General features: G+C 40.4%; 1 protein-coding gene across 4 annotated transcripts in view; it reads right to left on the bottom strand.

Moving 5' to 3' along the window:
• The window catches only part of FAM171A1 (family with sequence similarity 171 member A1), a 91901-nt gene that overhangs the window by 48185 nt on the left and 25397 nt on the right, over positions 1-18319 (bottom strand). The window lies entirely within an intron of this gene.

Here is an 18319-nt window from a genome sequence, read left to right on the forward strand (position 1 = left end):
TCAGGTTGAACTGCTGAAGCAATGCAGCCCCGAGTGCCAAAATCAGCAGAATGGGCAGGTCTGGGGGCAAAGAGGCATGAAGTCTTCTGGCCAAGTGCAACACTGGTGGAGAAAAAGAAGGGAATCAGGACCACTCCTGCTGGTTCAGGGGCAATTAGGTCAGCTCAGCTGTACCACTGAACCGCACCCCAAGAGTCCTCCTCAAGTAACTGCACCCCTACGGTCACTTTGGAAGGCTGCCTGACTTAGACAATTTAGGTCAGTATTCGTTGTGAACAGTTGCAGTAGACCTTTATTCTGTGTTAGTCCCAAATCCCAAACTGAATCCCAAATAACTTTCTGACTACGGTACTTCTACCACTGCCTATGGGCACCGCAGCAGTAAAATCTCCTGGCTCCATAAGGATAGGATGCTTGTGACAATACCAGAGAAGGGTTTGATTTGGAGCAGTGAGGACTTTGCACGGGCACTATGCAGTGTTTACAACCGCTCTTGAAAAACCTCTACAGCTACAGTTGGCATTTCTGTCTGGGTGGAGGGAGGAGGTTACTGCTGGTTCCTCCTGACCCTCAAAAGCATGCTTTCATTAACATCTCTACAAGCCAGTTGCTGTGACTTCTGTTCTTCTCGCTATAGCACCAGGATTAATCGCTCCACAACTTACCTATATTGAAACTTTCTTATCCTCCAGAAATATTTATTATATTTCCAAGTTTTTGAGATTTTTCTGTTCAAAACCATGCTTATATTTCCTCATTTGGAATAACTAAAAAAACCCCTGTGATCTAGGTCGTCTTCTAGATAATGCATAAAGACTTTAAAACAGGACCCACTACAGTTGCCTTCATCGTAACACTGTAAAGCATCCCCAGCTTGACACACAGTCATTTGTCATTACCCTTTGTTTACCCCTTCATCCAATCTCAGTCACACAGAAGAAGCCTTCTCATCCAAGTCAATTAATTTTTCAATGAATATTTTTGAACCAGGCTGCTGTACTGTCTATATTTCACCAGTGATGACTGCATATATATGCAGAGCATAACAACTGACTCAGCAACCAAAACTTGCTTCAGTTTAAATTATCATAGCAGCCATGGTGATCTTAATTCTTGGCAGCAGATTAATTTTAGGGCTGTTAAGATTTCATGAGAAAAAAATTTCTAATCAGACTAAAATTGTGAATTTTAAAAAGTTGCCTTCTATTCACCTACACTGGAAGTCAATTACGTAAATCAGAAGTTATTGGCTCTTCCACAAATTCACAATTATAATTGGAAAGTACAGTTATAGTTACACTTGCAACATTCATCTTTCTACAGACTCATTTTATGTAAAAAACACAAAGCGACAACAACCAGGGTTTTGATACGCTGCTCACCCAGCTTATATTGCTTTCCATGATTGGGAAGGACACTGGAGCATGCATTTGCATTTCTTGGTCACCTCGCAGCTCTGATTCCCAGTGGTGCTTATCACAGTCCCATGACTACCACTGTAGCTAAGAGACAAAGGTTTTTAACCTGGAGGTCCATGGTCCAGGCTTTGGGAATGGTGTGAAAGTGACTTGGAGAAGCGTGTTCGTTTAGGTTGTATAATTGCCTACCTAAGGGGGGCCTGAAGGGGATGGCACTCTGCTGCAGGACTCTTGCGGTTCACAAATCAAAATGCTGAAAACCAACGAACCACAGCAGAAATGGCTGATCAAACAAATCGGTGAATTACCTGTTCTCTTCAGAGATAAACCTTAATGTAAAATGCTGTGACTGGCCAATAAACGATGGAAGAAGGCTGAGAGGAGATGGGCAAGGGCAACATGCCCTGAAGCTCAGGCAATAATGCAGGGTGTGACTGACCGCAGCTGCCGCAAACAGAGCTGACTTTATCTCAACACAAATGGGACCCGAGGGCGGCCTTTGTTCATGTAAAATGAACAGCTATGTCTGTTGAGTGGATCAACTGACTACACCACAGTGGAGTGGAGCAAATCTTTCCCCGGAGTTCATTAAGAGTGAGAAAGTCTCCCAGACCAGCATGGGGAGGGGGTGTATACGTGGCTCAGCCCAGCACAGAGTATAGAAACCGAATAACTAACAACAGAAACAAATAAATTTGAAGAGAGCAATGGGCTTGAGCTGGTTTCAACCCACACATTCCTTCTTGGTAGCTGGTGACGCCCAGCATCGTGGCAGTGAGCAAATTATAGAGACCAGCAACAGGTATCACGCAGTGGTGTTGTGATTGAACTGTTATTGCCATTGCTGTGTTTCCTATTTGCTAAGTGCAAATTACATTGGTATCATGATGTCAGTGTATTTTGTATCACTGTGCTAAACAAAAAACCCCCATGTAACATTAAATATCTTCAGAGAAGTACATTTGATATTAAACATTATACCCACCACATGTGGTCTACCTAAAAGAGTCTGGTCAGAGAGTACAGGGCTCTGACAAATGCTCATAATGCTTGTATTATTTACTAGTTTGTCCATTTGCCAAAAGAAAGAAGTTATTGCTTACACTCTGGCATAAACCCATTTTAGATATAGCTGTAAACATCACTCTGCTCAAGCTCTCTCCCACAGCACAGAATCGCTCAAATTCTTTCATTATACCTCTTCTGTTTCTTTATACTCGCGCTGCAAAACACACATCTGTTTAAAAGTAACACTATCATGAAGGGCTGCTGGCATTTTTAGTTTGACAAATACATCCACTTCCCCATTAACAAGCAGATATGTAGAACTGAAAACATTCCAGCAGTGTGCTCTGCTTCCTTGGCACAGACAGCAACACGAATATTTTGTCGGCCATTTAGTCTATGCATTAAGCAAGCATTTTAAAGTATTATACTGGTTTAAACAAACAGCTGTATGTTTGGAAAGTGATCTACTGTGTGCAAGCAATGTTTAAAGGGGAAGCAGGAGGAAGGAGTTTCTAAATAACCAAATCATACAGACACTAAACTTATACACAGAAGCTGTATTAACAGGATGTGCTGGAGAATTTGCTGGGAAGCAAATGAAAAAGTACAAGACCAATAATCAACTTCTGAAAGGGTAAAATATATTATGTTGTGCCTAAGATGAATATAAGGTTAGCAGATGAAGGGTTCATGTATGTTATGCACACATGCACACATGTATGTAAACTAAACTGAAAATACAAGGTACAGCTAATCACACTAAAAATGACAGCATTTACTTAAAAGTTTCCTCGACACTATCAGTCCATATCACTGCCCTGAAACCCATTCTAAGAAGTTTACAGATACTTTCCTGAAGTTAAGAAAATATGTATTTCACGCAGTGGTATAATCTTTTTGTTTGTTTATTTGCGGTTAATTCTGTTCTCACACTTACAAATGAACTGTTAAGAAAAATAACAGTATACAGCAGTTAACCAATATATTAAAGGAACAAGCCAAATAAATTTAAAACCTATTCTACCATATTTAGTCATAAATACAATTCCAGTGAGTACTACAGGAGTGCTAACCACCTTGTAAATATGTAAAATAGAGATACAGAATCCTCATCTTTCCTTCTGAGATTAACAGCTTTAGGAAATCTATAAATACCAATTTTTAGCAATACATTCAGTATCATTTCATGCTACATATTATTTTATTTGACATCCACTTCTCTGAACTACTATACACTTAATTTTAAAATTCAGGTAATTTCAACATGTCCTGAGATTTGGGAAATTAATATTCCGCAATACAAAAATAAGGTATTCTTCCTGCTTTGCTGAGCATATGTTCTAAATCAAAATCGCTCTTCACTTTTTTTCCCTCTTCACATTAGGCCCTGGGAAAAAAACCTAAACAGATAAACCAGTAGATGTGTGTGTGCATACACACACTCACAACCCGCAGCAAGCAGTTTTACAGGAAAGCTGATGTATTTATTTCAACAACTGGTCTTGTTCTCTTGAGGTTACAAAATTACTTAAGGGAAGAGTAAAAGGACAGGAGATTGCTATTATTGCTCAAAGCCCGCCCAAATTCCCAGGCAGCCTTGTGCTACCATACTAGCATAACGGAGGCTTCTAGACATCAGCTGGCAGAGCACAATATGCATCGTTTTAAAGAGCATACAAAGTAGAGAGGTTAGGAAATCTGGCAGCACTCATCCAGTAGGAATTGGATGTCTACTCCAAGGATGCTGACAATCAGCTGAGTTGCCTTAGGTGTTTACAAAGAGAAAAAGACTCCGGGTCCACTGCTCTAGTACAGTATCAGCCAACGCAGCACAGCAAAACAGTGATAGTTCTGATTCTATGTAGTTACAACAAAATTATACAGGCACATTGACATCATCTACCCACATACATGTGGATGCAGTATAGGAGAGACAAAATAATTAAAAATTAAATTGCCTTAAGTAGCAACATAAAACAGCATATCTGCAGACACAAGATTCACCCAGAAATGACTGAGTTATGCTAAAGCCAAGATGTTCAATGTGAGCAAGAAGGATTTTAACTTCAGCTTTGGACCATTCAATCAGATACTCCCATCTGAGTGGGTACTTACATAAAGAAAAAGCATGGCAAGTAACAATCATTAATAGATAATGTGAATGAAACAACCTTTAATATTTGAACTTTAAGTTCATCTTTCTAGCCATTAAATAAGTACTAAAATTGGGCTGAAATTATTTTGTGGTTATATTCACATGGACCACAAAATACTTGGGATCACAAATAGCACATAACATGCAAGATAATCACTCAGCTAAGCATAGACACTCATAGTGTATAGAAACTCATTTAAAACATGGTGATTCTTATGTTACCTGCAGTACCAAAGCCAAGCAAAACACATTTCGTATTCTTTTAAATTGGTATGCTTACATATAAAATATTGCTGCCTACTTTGGAGGCTGCTTTTGAAATTCATTTTTGTTACTGCCATGTTAAAACTGCAGTGAGATGGGTGGAATTTCTTAAAAATCTCTTTTCAACTAGGAACCTCAGCAAACTTATTTTCTAGAGCCACTGCTCCAGTTACCTTGGTAGGAGGGACTTTTAGAAAATCAAATAGGTACCTGTGAAGCATAATGGGTGAGATTTCATGATTCACTTAGGGATGCAGTGCTAAACTTGCCGTCAACACAGACAGTGGTAGGAGCAGATGGCTTTGTTGGCCATACGGTACTTTTGCACCATGCTTATCCTTTTCTGCAAATTAGAGGTGTTTCCTGGCAAAATGCCCTGGGGACTGCCTGCTACATCAGCCATAACAAAGCCTGGACTCTGAAGATGTGGCCTTGGCCTTGATAATTCTCTTGTTTCTGCTGCCCAGGCTACGTCAGGGGGCATGGGGAAAGGGTCTGCGAAAGGCAGCTGTGCTCCAAGCCAGGAAGCCTCTCTGGCAGGCAGGGCACTTGCAGAGCATCTTCACCGGCCTAGGCTCCTGGTGCAGCGTAAGAAGGTGCTCAAGGCCGATGGTGTCACCCAGGCATCCCGGTCTGGGTTATTTTCCACTCTCATTTGGCTTAAAACAACCACCTCTTTGGCCTGATGAGCTACTGCTGAAATAACTTGGACGAGATGACATGACTCGTTTAGTACCTCAGCCATGAATTTTCAGAGCTATTCGTCAAACATCTTGCTTCATATTTAGGTACCTTTGCCCTGCTGTCATCCCACTCCAAAACTCCATCACTTAGTAATACGCATTTTTTAAAAAAAGAAAAATAGAAAGCTGTGCTAGAGGTAAATTCAGTCAAGTGATTAAGTTTAAAAACCTGAAATAAATGCATTTACACTAGAGCAATATGTCTTGTTTAAACTTAATTTTATTTAAGTAGCAGTGATAGCAAATTATAACAAACACATTTAAATAGCAGACCTGCCACAGTTAAAAAAAATCCCAACAAAGCACATATATTTTACTTCTGGTGCTCTCTGCAAAACTTTGGGACAACCCATCCCAATTTTCACTTAAGATTGTACCAATCTGCAAAGAAAAACAGGTTTCAGAAGTTCATCCTACAAAGTGCACAGAAATTTGAAATTGCTTTTTAAATTAAGACTGCTCATTTTTCAACAGCTTCATTGCAACCCTTGCTACTTTGCTCCCAAAAAGAGTCCTCTTGAAAACACGTATCCTTTTCAGATCACTTGCTACAGTGACAGTAAGCACCCTGATTCCGGCAAGTGCAGCAGCTCAGTTCTGAAGTTACCAAACCTTTTTCCCAAATCAATTAAATCGAGAGTTAAAAGAAGCTCACAAAATCAAGTAGCACAATATTTTCAATATCTGGAACATGGTATGATCATGAAGTTCAGAGCAGCAGGAAGGCCCCTTGATACAGGGGCTCCAGAGTTAACCCATGAGGCTTACCAGTGTTACATTGGCTTTTTTACTGTTACTGGATTTTTTAATATTTTTAATAGGATCCATAAAAGCAAAAAGGCTAAAAACTATTGCTGAATGATGAAGGAAGTCTATTTAGATAGCAGCAGGGTTGCTTCTTGGTTTGGGGTTCTTAAGAAACAGATACTCACAGACTCTATTTAGAAAAAGGAGCTCCAAACCCGGAGAAAGAAAAATAGTGCACTAACAGAAGGTGAAAATGTAATGAAGATAGGGGAGCATCTAGCTTTTGCATGAGTTAAATTAAAGCCTATGAATAAATTCCTTCTAACAATTTGTTAGCTTGCAGAGGATCTACACAATGTTTCATGTTCAGTGGGACTTTCAACTCCATTAGATAAAAAAGATGAGTGAATGTATCCTTGCAAAGGGAAAGGCTTTTGGGCTGAGTTGGGGTGGGCAGTAAATGGACTTAAACACCACAGGCACAGACAACTAACACAGCTGGGAGGCCACCCGGTTACCTGCCATGTCTGTCAGCTGGGTAGGATGGGAGGGGACAGGAAGACATGGGAAGAGGTGGACAGTCTCCATCCTCTGCAACAAGGAAACGAGAATAAGAAGAGATGCTTATGGGAAAGTCCCACGTCTGCAGATGCTGTCCCTCTGTCTTGCTGGAGTATTTAAAAAAATAAGCATTTTTCCCCCTGAATACTGGTCTCTCCTTCCTTTGTAAGTCCTTATCATATTCCAGTAATTCCCATCAGCTCTAGACTGACTGTTGCAATTTGCTCTTACTTGGACTTGCCTTAAATTTTTCCTCGGTGCAGTAGTGAGAGAATAACACCTACGCCATGCCACAGGCCCTGCTCTCCGATACACCCATTGCACCCCTTTCCTCACCTGCCAAGTTCTTCAGGACTGAGGTATAAGGCAGCAGAGGCAGTGCAAAGCTACGTTCCCCACAGACAGCAAAAAGCAGCTGGGCTTCCTTAGTGCTCTGCTGGGGGGGTTGCCCCATCCCCCATCATTGGACCTACGCACTTCATTGACATCATCCAAGATTCACTCCTCTTCCAGCACGTCCACCCCAGATACTGCCAACATCTGCTTTGGGCCAGAACACCTTGGCCTTTTGACTCCCATTTCCCCTTTCTCTTTGGGATCGTTTGCTATGTTTTATTTATTACAGCAGCTGGCTGTTCAAGTTTAAGATCCTCCTACGCATGTGGGGTTTGTATATGCAAAGTATCATCTCCCCCTGGATGTGGGAGTATCGGGACAAAAAAAAAAAAAAAAAAGAAAAAAAACCAACCCCCAAAAACCCCCCGTTGAGTATTTCAGGCTGCTCCCTTTGATTTGCACAGGACTACATTACTGCTGTGGCCCAAGATGTTTTGGCCCAAGGGCTGTACGCAGCCGTGCTGTCATGGAGCCGGGTCGCAGAACAGGGCAGCTCTGCTCAGCAGCCGGCGTACTCTCCTGCCCACAAGGTCATTTTGGCCTCTTATCTCCCACAGATACCACCCTCACCCCACCACCTCAGGGCTGTCAGCTAGCGGGTAAGGAAGTGACATGGAGAGGGGAGAAAAAATAATCCAAGGCTCTGCCTTCTCCCTTCGCAGCAGTCAAGACAGGCTCTAAGAGATACAAACACTTCTCTACCCACACACTGTGCTCTGATGCTGCTCAGGGACTGCAGGAATATTACACCCTTCTACCCCTCCCTCCCTCCAGAGGCATAGAGTGACTCATACAAACATTGACTGCACATCATGCAAGCGTCAAAACCAGCAGCAGGGTATGGGGGATGAGGGGAAGGTATATCAAACAGCATGCCCTGAAACCACCTGAGTTGTGCAAAACCACCAACTCCAGTCTTCTGCTATGGGACCTAGGGAAATTTCTTGGCTCTCAGGTCTGTATGCACTGCTTCAACAGATCCCAGTCCCATGCTGGGAGGAGACCTGGGACTTCTGCAGCTTGCTTTCCACAAGATAAAATTCTGGAATAGCTCTAACCCATCTGTGTCCCACCCCAGCCAGAACTGCAAGGCACATGGTAGACCCCTCTCCCTCTGAAGCTTTGGCATAGCCTGTGTGACAGCACTCAGCATCTGGGACACTTGCTGCAGTTTGCAAGATAAAAACAGAGCAAGTTGCAATGAGAAAGGCATCTAACACTAACGTGGCTCTTACAAACACTTAAGTAACCCATAGGTTAAGCAGCTAAGTAAGTGCTAGAAGATGATCTGCATACTGCTTTATGGAAAAAAAAAAAAAGTCAAATGGAATAGATTTGTCACTCACAGTTGTGAATGGTGGTGAAAAACATCTATACATCTTTGAAACACATCAGCAATCAGATATGAAACAATACCTAAAGTGAAAACTAGTAAAAACAGTATGCTTAAATGCAAAATATTTCATAGCTGCCTTAACTCAAAAAATCTTCTTGGTTTTTTGGATGTTAAATGACTACAGATGATGATTTTTTTTTTTCATTAGTTTAATTATGTTCCTCATGGCCAGTAAAACATTTGATAGCTTTTACACAGGAATTTTCCATTAGAGTTTTATATGAAATGCTCACTGGTGCTGCAAAGGACAACTGTAGGACTCTCTCACTTCCAGGTTAAGCTACTTCAGAAACCGCAAGCTTTAGCAAGTCTGGAAAATGAAGTTTTTCAAGTAGTCTGTATACACCTCCACAATTCCAGAGGCTGTAGGGATTCATGCTCCTATTTCACCAGCATACCTTTGGGAAAAAGTCAAGCAACGTTTGGAGTGTAAGGTTAGGCAAGTATTTGTGAATGCTCTGCCTGTATACCTCTAACAAACTAGTTCTGAAGTGTTTAAAGGTTAGTACACGAAGAAAACAATTAGTTCTTAACACTAACCCAATTTTACTTTGAAGTGTCAGAGACCATACAGAATATAGAAAGTGTTTACCAGGCAGTTGTTTGGTTCTACACTTACGTCTAGCTGCCAGACTGCCATAAATGAGTAGCCAGAAAAGCAAGCTTTTAAGGTGTGAGCACATGGACAACACCACCAAGGTCAACAGCATTAGAAGTGTGAGTAGCATTGCCTATCATACCTACATTCTGCAGACTCATAGGCTTAATTTGCAGTATTTTGGCTATACTGGGATTTTTGAGAGATTCAAAAGCACCATTAGTGAGGACAGCTTATTAATAAAGTTATAATTCAAGCCTTATACACTACAATCTGAAGATTTAATCAACCTGTGTTTTTAAATAGAACACACACAATAAATTCATAGTTTACAAAAGAGCTTCAAAAAACCACCCACAAAATAGGGTATGTAAAATTATTCTCACTTATATCTGGTCTGAAAAATCTTACGTTCATATTTATAATTCACATCTAGTAAAGAAAGTCCTTTCTTCACAGAACTTGATCTTTAAAAAAATAAAAAAACCCAACCCTAAATCATCTGATGTGTATGAAACTTAATTCTAAGAATACCACTTTAATAGTAGTTTTAATGTAGGAAAACCAGCTGTGAAGTTCACCAAGTGACCAGACCCCTCCAGTTTCCAGCCTGGGTTCTGCCCAGTCTTGGAGACAGAGTCAGGCAGGAAGGTGACTAGCTAAAGTTTTATAATGAAGAAAAGATGACAAGCACTCCTGAGGTTTGAGGGAAAGAGACCATGGGCAGACATGGGAGAAGTTTCTCAGTTCTAGACACTCCTCATGCCAAGGGGCCTGGCTGTATTGCACACCTAGCCAACATGCTCTTTCCCATATTGCTCCTCCAGGGAAGTGTGACAGAGATACTACAGTATGACACAGGGGACCAACAGAGAACTAGGTAACTGCAGGGGGAACGGATGTTTCTGTTAACGTCCTTTATTTTTTTAGTTTTTAATAAAAGAGATCAACAAGGCTTGATATTTTGTGAACTGCGTGGTGACCACATGGAAGTCTTTCTTCATTATGCTGAAGGGGAGACTGCCTCCCAGGCAAGTACGTTCACAATGTCTCTTTTATTCAAAGCTAGCTCAAGAGGGCTCACAATGGGGTGAGTGGGCTGCGGATGACAACCTCTTTGCGAGAACAAGCAGGAATCTGGTGACGCACTAATCGCTGTCTTGAATTTTCACTGCAGAACCCCTCATGTGCCTGTTTCGGAAGCCAACTCTCACCCTGCTTTGCTGCCACAGCAACACAGGAACTATCATGTGGGAGTGTTGAAAATGGATTTCCTTGCATTACTGAAACCAAGAGACCCCAACAGCAGATGGGAAACCAAGAACCACCCTTCTACCATCTTGTGGGCTCAACCACATTCAAGTCCCAAAGACACAGTTTGAGGCTCTTCCCCTTACCCAGCCTTAAAAAAACCCCAAACACACCCCCCCCTGCCCCCCCCCCCAACCAACATGAAAAAATCTACTAAGTTGATTTCTACATGGCAATGTTTTAGACTGGGCTCATTTTGATCAGTGGTTATTGTCTGATTTGTGGGCAAGGATGAGTTGCTGACTATCTCTCTTTTTAAATTTAACTGGGCAAAGATATCAAGAGAGTAATAAAGGAGTTATTCTGGGTTTATCATAAACAGAAATAAAACATTTCTTTATGCAAATCTTCTCAATTAATCAGCCTCAGCAGCACATGGAGCCCCAGGTTACACTGCAGAACCGGGCAAAAGGAAACAGCCATGCTGAAGCCAAGGCCATACTAGACAAGAAAAATACTCTTGACTTTTCTTCTCCTTTGAGGAGATCACCACTTTCCCAGCAGGGCCTTAAGCTGACTGGAAGACCTATAAACTTACACAGCACCTCAATGGAAAATAAAGGCTGCTATTGCGATTTGGGCTAGCTTTACACAGAGATGCTGTTGCCTCTTTTCACTTTACAAAAAAAAAAAAGGAAGAAAAAAAGAGAAATGGTGGAGGGCAAAGAAAGGCAGTGCAGATCACTAAGACATCTAATTATGCTTTGCTTTTTTTACTTGTAACAGATTTGCAGCTTTTTGACAACTCTACAAGGATACAGAGTTTTTAATTTTGCATTATAAACTTACACAGTCATACCTTGACAGCTAGTGAAAGAGATAATAGGTTGCTGAGACTTTGCAATGTAGAAAACCGAATCTGTGGGTGGTGTTTTAAAAGTAGCAGTTTCCCTCCTGAGAAGGTTACTATTGCATCTGTGGTTACAGGGAGAAGGCAACAGTTCACCACAGCAGGACACGCACTAAAAGCCCGCTGCTGCACACCAAGTGCTTTTGTTATGCTCTGTGCCAGAGGCAGAGTAAAACTTGGCCACCACAGGAATTCAACCTATTTTGTTAGTATACACCCTCACATAGTTTACAGCTATTAGTGATACTACCACATTGCCTATCTTAAAATTATATTTTCATGCAGGACAAGGAAAGAATGTTTAAGATGAGTCATTTATTAAGAAGGAAACAATTAAATGGGAAGTTTATAATTCCCCTCAGCCTAGACATGGTAGAATTGAAACATCCGAAAATGAGAATATCACTTAATTTCACTGCCTCAGTGTATTCTCTTAATTCAGAGATTATCTTCCTACAAAACTTTGTGGGGTTTATGCATTACACTCCTTATGCATTACACTCCTTATGCATTACATCTTTAATAGAAGTATTGGCTCAGATGCATAAAGGAGAGAGAGGACCAACTTCCTTGCAGTTAAATCAAGAAACCACAGTTTCCACTTCATGTGGGCTTTGTTTCAGGGCTAGAACACTTCATCATATGGTATTAATACAGAGCTAAGAAACCTGACCAGAAAGGCCTTAATCGTACTACAATTTTAGGCAAACTTCAGTTCAGCACCATTCAGTCTGGCAGTCATTTAATTGTTAAGTGGCAAGCAAAAACTTATTGTATCTGACATTTTGAGGACTGGAAGGTTCTCGATATTGTAGCTCAAAACCAGGAATATTTATGCAGTACCATATGAACATAATATATTTAAGAATTGAAATATGTCACACCTCAGGATGGATCCAGCAATGTGGTGTGGCTGCTTGAATCACACCATCCATGCACAGCATACCCAGTGATAAAAAAATTACCTTGATGTAAAATCTTACAGTGACAGAGCCAGAAGCAGAACTCTGTGAAGATCCACCTTTCCCCCTTGTCAACCAGAGAGCACATAAGTGTGGTTGACAAGACAGTGCCATGAGCAGGACCATTGTACCACAATGGTCTTCGGTGACTCTCCAGCTCTACTGAGGTTGTTCCCCATGACTACAGCTCCTCAGGGGCTCTGGAGGTTTCATCACCAGAAGAAAGCCACAGGACCATTCAATGCAGGACTGCTACTCCCTGACATTTGGCTTGCCTTTCAGATCTTTTACCTTATTCTGACTTCTTTTCTTTGCAGACCAGAAGCGTTGCAATTGTCAGATAAAGCTCTAACAGTGTAAAAATCTGCAATGGAGACATAAGGATGGGGTCTTATATCATAAGTTTTAAGCTGCCAGAAGCATTCAAATTCACCACCTCCACGGAAGGTCAGCGTTTCTCCAGTGATAATGCAAAGAATACAGTATGCTTATTTTGGTACTTTGATTTGCAAGCAAGTTAAAAGCCCACACTAGCTTAAAATTGATATGGAAAAACATTCATTCCATGTACCTACATGAAGTTTTATGCAGAAAAATAACATGGCAATTGGAAAAAAAAGTTCGTAGTCAAACTGTCTCTCCAAGAATTACTTGGTAAGCAAAGGGGAAAGGGAGACTGATTAATGGAGCAGCATTCCCTCTAGCTGACTTAAATTCAGCTGTATTCATTTATTTAACAGATGTCAAAGACAGCATTATTTGTCAGTTTAGAGTAATTTCACAAAGCAATCTTTAACCCTCAGTGGTATTATCTCCCTTTGCTTTCTGACCACTGCAAAGTCACTAAAAATGTAGTTAATCAGCCTGCTATCAATATTGACACCACTATGAGGGTGAAAGCAATGCATAAAACCCACATATTTTTCCAGGAAAATCATCTCCTAATTAAGAGAATACACTGAGGCAATGAAATGAAGTGATATTCTAGTTTTCAGATGGTCCAATTCCAGCTTTCCTAGAGTCTTCATTAAGTCAATCCACAAACACATTGATAAAAAACAAGCTTGCCTACAAAATTAGGCCTCCTGCATTTGATAGGCTCCCCTCCCCTTTTAGTTACACCTAGAAAATAATAATGTTGAGATCTCAGTTGAGGTGTCCCATATCTTGCAACCATATGTTTTTTGCCTTCTGGCCACTGTGTTTAAAAGAGAAAGCAAAGTGGATACTGTATGATTTTATATAGCAAGAAACGCTCCTCACTCAAATTGCGCTGCAATAAATTATCTTATTCTAAACCATCCTGAAAGAGTGGTCTTGCTGAAAGATGTCCTTTGAGAAAATACAGTGAAAGAGTAGTATGGAAAAGACATAATACTAAAGCAGCCTGGAAACTGGTTTAAAAAGCAATCTGTTTTTCCTCCATGCTTAAAAGAGAACATTATCGTCATCAAGCCACTTTTTAAAATCAATTGGATTCCATTTCTCCTTGGGGTGCTTTGATTCCTGATGCCTCCTCAAGACCTTTTCAATAACGACTGCATTTGCACCTCAATTTCATTTGACATTTGAGTTAACATACACATTAAATGTTAGTTGAAGGTAAAAGTACCTTACTTAACAGTTCCTATATATGAATGTAATGGATACATTGCCTTAATTACAGCCAATCCCCCACCCCAAAGAACAACAACAAAAAAAGCCCAACCACAAGCAGAAGCCAGAGCTGTAACACTGCATTAGTTTACCATAGTGTTGGAAACAAAGGATAGTAGTGGGCAAGCTTTCAAAATATAAATTTTTCTACTCAGAGTCCTCCTGTTTTCAATCAGTTACAGTTAAATGCGCATGCTCATTAAAGGCACGTTTTGCACAAACAGGGCTTAAAGTGCAATGAAGTGTTCACTTGCAAGTAAAGTTAATATGGTTGCTCACAAGTCAACATGATACAAGCAAGCGAAAAGGCAATATGGTAATGCAAAAGCAACACCACTTACCTGCCAAGAATAACATAAATCAAACCCACATTACTTAATTGTATTTTTACAAAATACTGCATATAATCTTTCACATTTAGCCAACTTAAATTGGCTTAGATCACTACCTTGTTTTTTGTGGGCTTTCTTAAAAGTTTCTTTTTTAAGGCTGTTAGCTGATTTAAGCATTATGGTCAAAGACCAAAACTTCCACAGTTTTGGTAAATATTTAGGAAAGTTATTGAATGGATGCCTTCAATTAGACTTTCTTGCTGAATGTAGAAAAGTCTCACTAACCACACTAGCCTGCATTTGAGCTACACAATACATGTGACTTCAGACAACCTACTTTTGGAAGGGGAGTCGGGGGGGGGAAACGCTACCTGAGTAAAGAAAGAGCAAATTCAGATCTTCAGAAAACGTCTTCAGTGATCTGCATGAACATTTGACTGAAGGGATGTTTTCTCCTGGGTATACAAGAATACTACAGCTCTCAACCCCTTATCCCTCACCTGCCTTCGTGTGTTAGTGTTCTGGTTTCAGCTGGCATAGAGCTAATTTTCTTCTCAGTAGCTGGTACAGCGTGTTTTGGATTTAGCGTGAAAATAACGTTGATAACACACTGATGGTTTAGTTGTTGCTAAGCAGCGCTTATCCTAAGTTAAGGACTTTTCAATTTCCCATGCTGTGCCAGCAAGCAGGTGTACAAGAAGCTGGGAGGGAGCATGGCCAGGACAGCTGACCTGAACTAGCCAGAGGGATATTCCAGACCATAGAGTATCATACTCAGTATATAAAATGGGGGAGTTGGCTGGGCGTGGCCCATTGCTGCTCAGGCATTGGTCAGCAGGTGGTGAGCAACTGCACTGTGCATCACTTGTCTTTCCTTGTGGTTTATTTCTCCCCCTCTTTTTAAAAAATATTCCCTTTCATTACAATTATTACATTTTATTACTATATTTTATTTTACTTTAGTTATTAAGTTGCTCATGTCTCAACCCATAAGTTTTATTACTTTTTTTTTTATTCTCCTCCCCATCCCACTGGGAGAGGGGAGGAGTGAGCGAGCAGTTGCATGGTGTTTAGTTGCTGGCTGGGGTTAAACCATGACGGTTGGGTTGGGGAAAGGGACAAAAGGAAAGAATGTGCACAGTTTGCTTCTCCTGAGGACAGAAGCCTCCTCTTGGCATGCACCACTGGAAAACAGCATTGATGCAATAATCACGTGGAAGCAAAGCATACAGGATTTTGAGGTATAATTAAATGACTTTCCCATTTTTTAAACTGGTCACATTTTTTCCCCATGATATTGATGACAGGTAAGTACAAACCCAACTAGCATTTTAAGCAAGTCAACTTGCAATGGACAGAATCCCATATTTGGATGTATCAGAACTATTCTGAGCTCCTTCTGCAATAGTGCACAGATGCCATCCAGTTTGGGACTCCAGATCAGACAACACACACCACAGAAAGGATGAACATCAAGGAAATGAACTATTAAGGCAGTCCTTTTCTCTAAAGGAAGTTTGGTTAGAAAGATCTGGAAGGTCTGTAAGTCTGTCCATTCAGCACCTGTCTTGCTCAGTAACTTTATCAACACTATCTGAATACGGCTATACGGTCTGAACAGGAGGAGGAAAAACTCCATTAAGAATGTTAATATTCATAGGTATTTTAAGTAAAGGCATTTATCCTTTTAGTAGCCTCATGATCCTATGAAGCGATTCTCCAACTTTACAGGAAGTAGTGCTACGAGGAGACCTCTACATCTCGGGTTCAGGAAAGCCGGTTATTACTTTTTCCAAGCCTTGGCTTGTTACTAAAAAGAGTGAGCGAGTGTGTGTAGGGGGGGGAAAGCAGGAGGGAAACCTATATGAATACTGATGCATGATGACCTTCATGAGGTTCCAGATGAGATTCCAATTCAGTCTAAAGATCTTTCATTTTTTCCAGATAGAAAGATCTATTTCCTCTCTCTGCTTATGTCCAACTATAAGCTATTTTTTTCTACTTCTTAGCAATACCATTTACATAAAAAAGCAGCAGTGTCAAGCTCTTCCTTGGTTTTACTCAAATTGCTGCTTCCCTAGTGTTGATTCCACAAAGGAAGTCCAATTTCTGTACCTTAGGCACATATATATTACCAAGTGACAAGATGGGGCTCAGTATCACTGCAACATCTACAGCGTATCCACCAGAGCTACAAAAGACCTGAACAGTTGCAAAGACAGGCAGGTGAACAGTCATTACAATTAACTTCAGTAACTTCGAACTTGCATCTTTGTCTGGTTATCAGAAAGAGAAGAGTCTGAAAAAGTACCTGATGGGCTGCACCTTTGCTGAGTTACACAGACAAAAGTGTATCAATAGTCCTCACATGTCTACTCTGTAGATTCATGTCCCTGTTATAAGTCATGATAGTTGTTTTAGTGACTTTAAATATCAACTTTTCCATATTCCACATGTCCTAATCATCTTGCCAGTGAATATATCTTCAGCGGGTTAGAAAGAGCACAAAATGAACACATTTGCTGGTGTAAGGAGACAAATGGACATCCCAGTTCCAGTCACTGAACTGGAAGAAGCTTGTAGCCTCTTGAGCCATAAGATGTTTGAAAAGGGCATTTTCTCAAGATAAGAAAACTATCTAATATGAAAACTATCCCCCACGCAGTCCTAGAAGTCTATGAAGTCAAGTTTGAAGTAAGTCATTGTCAAGTGTGGTAAGTTATATCTTGACAGCAAAAGCAACATCTACAGTGGACCATGAATTATCATCAACCTCCACTAAGTACTTAAAACCACATATCCTCTTAACTGGCCAATTGTTTTATATTTGTCAAGACATTGACAAAAATGATGCAAAACATTAAAAGTAAACCAACTCCATTATTGCATTAACTTTTCAAAAAATAGGACTGTATGGTCCTCAACAAAAACATTTACCAATTATTTCCCTACTGCAACACAGGGTACAGTGTCCTTTAACTGACAACAAGCAAGGCAGAAAATTGACTAATCCATTGATTTCTGTTTGTGTGTTTGAGATGGGTTTTAGCCATACAAATTTAGGGTTATCCAGAGCCAGAGGGTAGGTACAGTCCACCTGATAGATGCTCTGTGACAGAACTCAGTCACTGTTGTGACTAAAACCAAGTATCAAAGCTGGGGAATGAGGCCAAACCACTAGAATGTGCCTTCAGGAAGTTTGGGTGGTTTTTTTATGGTAGCAGCAAATATTACTTTACAGATCAAGGACTCCTGAATGATGTATACAGGCTGGACTTGAGCTAGTGAGCCTATAAGCGGCGTTATCTTTTGTTGGGTTCTGCAATTTACTAGTGTGACTACTGAAATAATTAAACCTGACTTATTCACCTGATTAAACCATTATATTGACACTCCTGAAGGCCACACATTCCTTTATGCTTTTAGACACAACTTAATCTACACTCAGCCTCAAGATACAGAAGTATTACAAAGTAATTAGCAATATCTCACTGGTTTGGATTTAGGTAAATCAGACCTTACGCTAACAGATATATTTAAAAAAAAAAATTCATTAAAGAATGGAAATAGGATTTGCCACACCAGATCAGGCCACTACTGTATCTAACATGGTATTTGCCTTTGGCATTGGCTCAATAACACAGATTGGCAAGAAAGTGACAAAGTCAGCCTAATTAAAAAAAGAAAAAAAGTTGCATAACATATGTATATAAAAGTGAAAGAGTAAAGGATAAGGGAAAGTGTATTGTCTTACATAAAGTCATGTAATAAATTATGCAGTTTCGCAAGAGTTAATTCACTGTTCAAGGTTATAACTCTGCAAGCAGTCCAAGGAACAATTAAGAACAATGCCAAAGTATTCTCACAAGCACTACAAGTGAGAGCAAATTTAGAAATACAACAGATAATGGTTTTGTGACAG

This window comes from Haliaeetus albicilla, chromosome 2 (assembly GCF_947461875.1).
Source record: "Haliaeetus albicilla chromosome 2, bHalAlb1.1, whole genome shotgun sequence".
Lineage (NCBI taxonomy): Eukaryota > Metazoa > Chordata > Aves > Accipitriformes > Accipitridae > Haliaeetus > Haliaeetus albicilla.